The sequence below is a fragment of the Letharia columbiana genome (assembly GCF_014066305.1).
Source record: "Letharia columbiana isolate WasteWater2 chromosome Unknown Sc0000021_s0, whole genome shotgun sequence".
Lineage (NCBI taxonomy): Eukaryota > Fungi > Ascomycota > Lecanoromycetes > Lecanorales > Parmeliaceae > Letharia > Letharia columbiana.
In genome coordinates, this window is record NW_023501062.1 from 182,079 (window position 1) to 190,616 (window position 8,538).

Genomic DNA, 8,538 nt, shown 5'->3' on the forward strand with positions numbered 1-8,538 from the left:
AAAAAAAAAAAAATTTAAATTTTTAAAAAAAAAAAAAAAAAAAAAAAAAAAAAAAAAAATTTTTTTTTAAAAAAAAAAAAATTTAAAAAAATTTATAAAAAAAATAAAAAAAAAATTTTTTAAAAAAAAATATAATAGTAGAAAATCAATTACTACCACTGTAGTAGATTCATGAGTTAAGTATAAGATAATTGAGATTCTATAAAGAAATCTGCTAGAAAGTAGTATCTGCCAAGGCGCTATTATAGCGCCATCTCCTATCTCTCCGTTTCTGCCATATTCATAACAGATACCGCTATTAAAAACAAGAAAGAAAGCAACGCCCTCGGTGCCTTCAAGTAAGTTTTTTCTTTAAAAAAAAGAATGTTAAGAATTGTAGAAAAGGAAAGCAACGCCGTCGGTGCCGGAAGTAAGTCCCTTCTTCAAAGAAAGTCATTGCTTCGAAGAAAGTCATTGCTTTAGCACGGACTTCCTGATCCTTCCCAAGAATGTTAAGAAAGCCGGTCATTTCCTTAATCAATTCAATCGCAGGAAGTACAGACGGGAATCAAGACTTTCCATGCTATACTCCTATCCTGATATATTATTGATTTAATCTTCTAAGTCGTAGCCTAGCCTAAATTATTATCTTATATTATTCGATTAATTTTATAGTATCTTTAAGATTATTAATATCGTATTATATATTATATTTATTTTTATAATTCTTTCACTTAACTAAGTATTAAATTTTATCTCTAGATTTCTACTTCTCTAATAGAGTAATTAGAGTCTCGATCTCGTAGATATTCGTAATAATATTATCTTTCTCGACTTTAAAAATAGTAATAATATAAATATATATATAAGAATTCTTATAATTAGTAGATTTTAATTATACTATTAAAATAATTAAGTAAATTCTTATTAGTAAAGAAAGCTTAAGATAATAAGTAAGCTTTTCGACTTTATTAAGAATCTTAAAGGAACTAATTCGCTAATTATAAAATTTATAATTATTTAAATTAGAGATCTTATATTTATAATATAAGCGTAGAAAGATTATACTATCTTTAAATATATTAAGAGCTTTATATATACTATCGTAGTATATTTTAATTATAATATTAGTAAACGCTATATAATTCTCTATTTACTCTTATTTTATTTATTATAAACGACTAAAATCTTCTTATAATAATTTAATTAATATTCTAAAAATATTACAAATATTAAATTTATAAAGAATCTAGTTCGATAATACATCTATAAATTAATTCTTAAAATTATTTAAATTATTTATAAGATATAAAAGTATAAACGTTTAATTAATTTTAGAATTAGCTATAATAAAGTAGCGAAACGCGATTTCTATAATTTAATTTATACGCTTAAATTATTTATTAATTTAAGAGTAATAAACTATAAAAGTAAGAATTTTTACTCTTAGTTTCTTAAAGATAATTTATTAGAATTCTAATATAAATTTAAAATCTCTATTACTAATTATAATTAATAAAATATTTTATTTATATTAAATTAAGATAATAAGTAAAAAATCAGCCTACTCGATAGTAATATAGGTCGTTTTCTCTAATATAATTAAAGTACGCTTAAAAAACTTATTTATAACGATAAGTAGATAATTATATTTATTAGCGGTTATTAAAAGCGCGATTATAAAATTTATAATAATAATATAAAATAGGATTCCTGGCCTATTAATAGAAATTATATTTTTATAAGATTTATAGCGCTTAATCTAATTAAGCTTATATTTTAGATAGTAATCTATATAAGTTTATAGATATTTTACTAGATATCTTATATAGATAGAATTAACGATTTAATTATAAGTTCTATAAAATTCGTTATAATGCTAGCAATTATATATTAACTCGAAAATTTTCTTTTCTAATATATTTAATATATATAGTCTTTTATATTTATTATTAAAGTTTATATAATAAATTATTCTATCTTATAGCTTAAAGCGAAGGCCGAATTAACGATTATTTAGATCGTTAGATTTCGAAGTATACTTCGATATAATAGTAGATTCTTAAATTTATTATAAAGTCTCGTCTAATTTTATAATAAGATTATATATTAATAATAAGATTTCTTTAGATTAATCTAAAGTAGTAGTAGCTTTCTTAACTACTTTATAAACTATCTTAAGAATCTTACTCTATTACTTATTCTTAAAGTATTCTTTAAAAAGCTATATCTTAAAGTTAGTAGATATTTTTATTAAGATAATATAATAGCTAACTAATAGTTCTTAAGAAACTAAATACGAGAAAAATACGATAATCTTAACTTTTACTACTTATTTATATAAGACTTCTAATACTTTAAGATTATTCTTTATTATAAAAGTAAATTCTTATAAGCGCGAAAGAGTATTAGATATAATATTCGCCTTATTAATCTTATAGCGAATAAAAAGATTAAATATTAAAAGATATTAGAAGATATATATTAGACGTAAATTTAGTTTATTAATATTTAAAGTAATAAGATTAATCTAGCGTAAGATCGATATCGTAGTTAAGTAATTTATAAAAATAACTATTAATATCTTTCTAATAGATTTAATTATATAATATACTTTCTTAATTACTTATACTATACTAGCAACTTTTAATTTTATAAATTAATAATTCTACTTAATTTAATTTAATATCTTATTAAGAAATATAATTAGCTATATATCTATTTATAGAAAAAATTCTTAATTTTCTAGATTCTTAATTACGTAATAGATTATAATAGCGAATTCTTATTTTTTAAAAGTATTTAGATCGATATAAAGTCGATAATTAAAATCGAAGTAAATTAGAAAAGTCGAGCTAAAAAAGACTTTTTAAAGATTCTAGAAAGTCTTAATTTCGATTTCTATAGATTTATAATAAAAAAAGCTAGAATATTATTTTCGAATATAATCTTTAACTTTCTTAGAAATAACTTTTATAAGCTTTATTTTACGCTATTATAATAAATTAATACGCTAAATATAGCGTAATATAAATAATTATAATTATTCTATAAGTTTAAGAAATATTTAAGTTTTTATATTAATTTTAAAAAGCGTAGCGAGGTAATAGTTATTAGCTTTTTTTTAGAAGTAGAAAGTTTTAAAAAATCGACTCGCTATTCTAATAAAGTTATCGAGAAATAATCTAGAAATAATTTCTTAAAATTAAGACTAATATAACGCTATCGAAAAAGAATAAATATTTATTATAAATACTCGAGATATTATAATAGTATTTTCGAGAATATAATTATATTATTTATATATACTCTAATAAAGTCTTAAAGTAAATAAAGAATCTTATTTATCTAGCGTTATATATAAAAGAATAATTCTTTATATTTTATAAGAGTAATATTATATTACTCTTACTCTTAATAAGATATTATTATAAGCTTATATCTATCTTTATATTATAAGAAATTAAAAATTATAATTATTATTATTTATTATAGAAATATATAAGAATTCTATTATAGCGAAAGTAATATTTAATTATAAAGATAATAAATAAGAATTAGATTTTATAATCTTATTAAGATCTCTAATATTAACGAAAATATAATCCTTTTTATTATTATTAGATATTTATCTTTATATTATAAAGATAGAGTAATTATTAAAATATAAACTAGCTAAACTACTTTATCTTATCTTAATTATATATTTTATTAAAAGTTTTATTAATAATATTCTTATCTTTCTAATTAATAGAATATACTCGCGAAGACTTAACTATAATATTCGACTTTAGAGAAATAAATATTTATTCTTCTTCGAAATATTTATAATAATATCTTAATTCTATTAGATCTTCGAGAATTTCTCTACTATTAAAATAATTTATAAAATAATTTTTAAAGTACTATAGACGATAATATTATTAAATATTATATATTTAAGATTTAAATTAATTTAAATATAAATAGATTTTACTACGATAATAGAAATTATAGATATTAAAGTAGAGTAAAATATAGATTTTTAAATTAGCTTAATAAACGTAGCGATAGCTAATATAATTTCCTTCGTAAGATTTCTCTTCTATAACTTTATATTTTCGATAATAAGATACGCGTTAGCGGATATTATTAGAAAGATATTATCTTATTTATATTTATAAAGTACTTTTAATTTTACTTTACGTAATAGACGAATAGATATTATTATAATATTATATATCTATATTATTAATATTATATAATTAATAATATAAGCGAAAATCTTATTTATAAATCTAAAGTCTTAAGTATATTCTAGCTTAAATAAGAAATCTCTATCTTCGAGAAAATAGTATCGTTATACGCGATAGATACTTCTATAATTATACTCGATACTATAATAATTATAATCTTAATATAAATAATACGCTTAAAATAAGACTAAGTTTTTATTACTATATCGATTAATATCTTTAATTTCTAGCACTTTTCTAATCTAACGCTTTAAGTATTTAGATTTATAATTATTTCTTATAGCGTTATAATATTTATATTAATAAGAATATTAACTTTAAGATTATTTATAATATATATCTTTATTATAAAATAGATTATTCTTATTTTCTAAGATTTATTAATAATATTATTAACGTAGATTATAATACTAATATACTCGACTATATTAATAATCTTATTATCTACTTCTTAAATTAATATAAAAAATATTATCTTCTTAATTTTAAGATTAAAAATATACTTTTATAAGTAAGTATAATCTCTTAGAATTACTTCGTAGTCGAAGTTAGATAAAACTTCGCTTTTTTTAATATTAGAATTTAAAGTATATCTAATCTTTATAATAATATACTTTTAACTTCTAAAGTTATATTTAAATTTAGTATTATAATTTAACTTAATAATAAATTTAATAATTATTTTTATATAAGTATTATTAATTATAAGTACTTTAAACTTATCGAGATTTACTTTAAATTCTTTAAATTTAAGAATCTTTTCGATAGTAGCGTTAGAAGATTTTACTTTTATAATCTTCTAATAGTCTAATCGTAAATACTTAAAAAGTTTATTTCTTAAAAAAAATAAGCTTTATATTTACTATATATATAATTAACTTTCTTATTTATAAAATATATATTCTATATATTATTATAGTCGTTATTATTATAAGATTTATATTTAGAGAATAAAGCTTTTTAAAAAGTATTATTTAAAGAATATTCTTTTATAGTATAATACTAATAAGATCCTATAAACTTCTTATATTTATTATTAAAGTTCTTATTTATAATATCTTCGAATACTTAATAAGCTCTCTATTATTAGAGTTAAAAGTAATTTTCTAGATTATATTAAGACTTAATAGAATATAATAATCTATTTATACTATTAAAAGCGAGCTAAAAAGAATAAGATTACTATTATTCTTAAGATTAAAAATCTAATTTATTTATAAACTCGATAATTTAAAGACGTTATAAGAAAACTTTTAGCTAATTTTTATTTAAGCGTTAATTTAATTATATTAATCTACTTAAATAATTTAAATAGCGAGATTACTATAATTAATAAGTTTAAAAATTTTAATAAAAAGAATATCGAGGCTATAGCTTAGATTAATATAAAGATTAATACTCTATTTAATAATTAAATCGAAGACTTAATTAAATAAAGCTCGATTAATCTTTATAATTAAATAAATTATTATATTAATTATATTATTCTATAAATCTACTTTCGTAAGAAATAAGATTATTAATTTATCTAAAAGAAAGATTTAGAAGTTATACTTTTTAAACTTAAATTCTTTTTATACTTATTAATATAAGCCTATTATTTATACTTATAATTATTAAGAATTATAAGAAATAAATTTATAGTCGTAATATCCTTAGATTTCTTAATATTATATCGAAGTTTAAGATTAATACTATTATAAATAATATTAAGTTAATTCTTAATAAGTATTATATTTATATTCTTAATTAATTTTAAAATCTTCTAAATATACTTATATAATTTATAATAAGAAATTATATTATATATAATATAACGCTCGCGAAGTATAGCGTTAATCGCTATTATAGTAGATTTCTTAAATCTAATAATTAATAAAATAGCTTATTTCTTAATACTATTATTAAACTTAATAATATATTTCTCGATAGTAGAAATTTCTATTATCTACTATTTTAATATTATTTTATATAAATTTATTTATAAGTTTTTTTAAACTAGATTAATACTCTTAATAATAACGAGATTCTTAGCTCGTTTTACAAATAGATATATATCTTAAAAATACGTTTTCTTATTAATATACTCGATTAGTAATTTAATATTAATAGACTTACTTTATTATCATAGCTAGAATCGAAGAAATTAAGATTATTAGAATTTTAATATATATAATTAAAAACGTTCTCTATTATAATAGCTTCGAGAGATTTTAACTTATTAGACGATTCTTATAAATTTAATTAACTAGAAATACTACGTAGTAATTCTTATAACGCTATTTATTATAGTTATAAGAAACTAGTATTTTATTATAATTAATCTTCTATTATAATTAAATCGATTAAATCTTTATAAATTATCTTCTCTATTAAGATTATTTTAATAGTTTAATTAATATCTTTAATAGAATTTAAGCTTATATTAGATAAATCTAAAGAAGTATTTATTAATAAGATATAAGATATAAAATCTATAAAGAGTAAATTACGATTTCTAAAGTATTAAATAAGTTTAAATTTACTTCGAAAGTTATATATTTAATTATTAAAAGCTCTAACTACTTTTTAAAAAGATAGATTAATTTATAAATTAGCTATATAAGAAAGTAGAGAATTTAATTAATAATATTCTTAAGTATCTCGATGATTTTAATATCTATTTTAACTAATAATTATAATTCTAAATAATATAGTCGATAGAGTATTTAATAAACTCGAAAATCTTATAATAATAAGCTTAATCTATTACTATAAGAAACTTATAAATTTAATAGTTAATACTAATAAGATCTTTTATTAATAACGAAGCTAGCTTAATAATAGCTTTTTATTCTAATTTTTTATTCTAAAGAATCGAGATTCGAGATTCTTATAGTGCTAAAGAATTTAAGAATCTCTTGAGATTCTTATAACGTAGTAAGAGAAGAAGCGAGATTCTTATATTAAAGAATTAGAATTCTTATAAAATAGAATAATTCGAAAGAAGCGAGGTTCTTATATTAAAGAATTAAAATTCTTACGTAGAAAGGAATATAGCGAAAGCGGATTAAGAATTAAAGAATCTAACTGAAATCTTCTAGTATAGTAGAGATTACTAGTACGCTCGAGGACGTATAGTACGTAGTAAGTAATTATATAATGCTTCTATGTAGTAACTCATATTACTATTATTATTATAGTAGTACTTACTATATAGTAAATTCATAAGTTAGATATTACTATTATTAAGTTTATAAAGAAATTTAGTAGAAAAAATTAATATACTATTACTAAGTAGACTGAGAAAGTGAAGATTTATAAGTTAAATATAAGATAATTAAGATTCTATAAAGAAATCTACTAGAAGATTTTTCTGTAAATATATATTGTAAATATCGAATATAGGGCGTTTGATATCGAGGTCTGAAGTATTAGACTTAAAGATATTTATTTATATCTCGATAATATATAGAGAATTAATGCCTTCGAGAGTAGTTTAGGGAAGATTTTAAGATATCGTAGGCTGAGGTTAAGATTATAATGCGATATCGCATGAAGGTAATCGACGTTGCCATCGACTTTAAGCTTTTCTCTAAGATCGTAGCTGATTTTAAGAGTGTAACTGTAAGAGAGCGCGCTCGGTATTTTGTTTTTGATAATTCTTTTAATATCGATTTATAGTACGTCGAGCTATAGAGGATACGAGGCTAAAGTTAAGAATTAATTAAGATATCTTAGAAATACGAAATAATATTTAAGAGAGGATTAAAGAAGATTAGAGAAGAAATTGATGTTCTTAGTAAGAGAGCGAGGGTCGAGGATAAAAGTCAGAAAGTCGGCAGGGAGAAAATCAGAGAAGAAATTGATGTTCTTAGTTAAGATCTACTAAATCCTTAGTTACTTCCTAATAAGATAAGAGTTTCTCAGAATAGTCTTACAGCGAGGCTTGGCACAGAAGTGATTTTATTCTTGAGCTAGGAGAAAGCAAGCTTTCCAATAAGGCTCTTTAAAATATCGCTTATAGAAGTCGTCTATTAAATTCTAATAATTTTCGAATTTATCGCTATTCGTATTATATTAAACGAGGTTATTATTAAGATCTTTCTATTTAACTTTATACTTAAGACGACTATAGATTAATTTAAAATTAAATATTTCTTTAATAATTTATTCGATTCGATCGTTAATAGTAAATTAGTAATATACTTTAATAAAGAGTTTATCTATCTTAATAAGAGATTATTTATTACGAGATTTAAGAGATTAAAGTAGAAGATATCGTAGATTTTTATACTTAATGAAAGTTTTAGATAATATAAAATTCTTATAAGGCCTATAATCT